General features: G+C 41.5%; 1 pseudogene; it reads right to left on the reverse strand.

Moving 5' to 3' along the window:
* Positions 1 to 269: 269 nt before the first annotated feature.
* Positions 270 to 369, reverse strand: LOC135227683 (U6 spliceosomal RNA; annotated as a pseudogene).
* Positions 370 to 853: the final 484 nt, after the last annotated feature.

The raw sequence follows: 853 nt of genomic DNA on the forward strand, positions 1-853 counted from the left end.
TCATGGTGAATTATCTTTTTGATATGTTGTTGAATTCTATTGGTTAGAATTGTGTTGAGGATTTTTGCATCTAATTTCATGAAGGATATAGGTCTGTAATTTTCTTTCTTTTTTTTTGTGGTGTCTTTACCTGGTTTTGGTATCAGGGATATGCTGGATTCATGGAATGAGTTTGGTAGTGTTCCATCCTTTTCTATGCTCTGAAATACCTTTAGTAGTAGTGGTGTTAACTCATCTCTGAAAGTTTGGTAGAACTCTCCAGTGGAGCAAAAAATATGGAACGCTTCACAAATTTGCCTGTCATCCTTATGCAGGGGCCATGCTAATCTCTGCATCACTCCAATTTTAGTATATGTGCTGGCAAAGCAAGCAATCTCTCTTTCTTTCTTTCTTTCTTTCTTTCTTTCCTTCCTTCCTTCCTTCCTTCCTTCCTTCCTTCCTTCCTTCCTTCCTTCCTTCCTTTCTTTCTTTCTTTCTTTTCTTGCTTTCTTGCTTTCTTGCTTTCTTTCTCTCTCTCTCTTTCTCTCTCTCTTTCTGTCTTTCTCTCTTTCTTTCTCTCTTTCTCTCTCTCCCTCCCTCCCTCCCTCCCTTCCTTCTTTCCTTCCTTCTTTTCTTTCTCTCTCTCTCTCTCCTTCTTCCCTCCCTCCCTCCCTCTCTCCCTTCCTTCCTTCCTTCCTACCTTCCTTCCTCTTTCTCTCTGTCTCTTTCCTTTTCTGTCTTTCTTCATTTCTCAGTTCTCATCTGTCTGTGCTTACCTCCTTTTCCAGTATCCAGAATACCTGGTGCTATATAACACCTGTGCCCCCCTAGCCAGGCTATACAGTGCAACCCGGGAGTTTTCCTCAGTCTTCGT

Source organism: Loxodonta africana, chromosome 14, assembly GCF_030014295.1.
Source record: "Loxodonta africana isolate mLoxAfr1 chromosome 14, mLoxAfr1.hap2, whole genome shotgun sequence".
NCBI classification, from domain to species: Eukaryota; Metazoa; Chordata; class Mammalia; order Proboscidea; family Elephantidae; genus Loxodonta; species Loxodonta africana.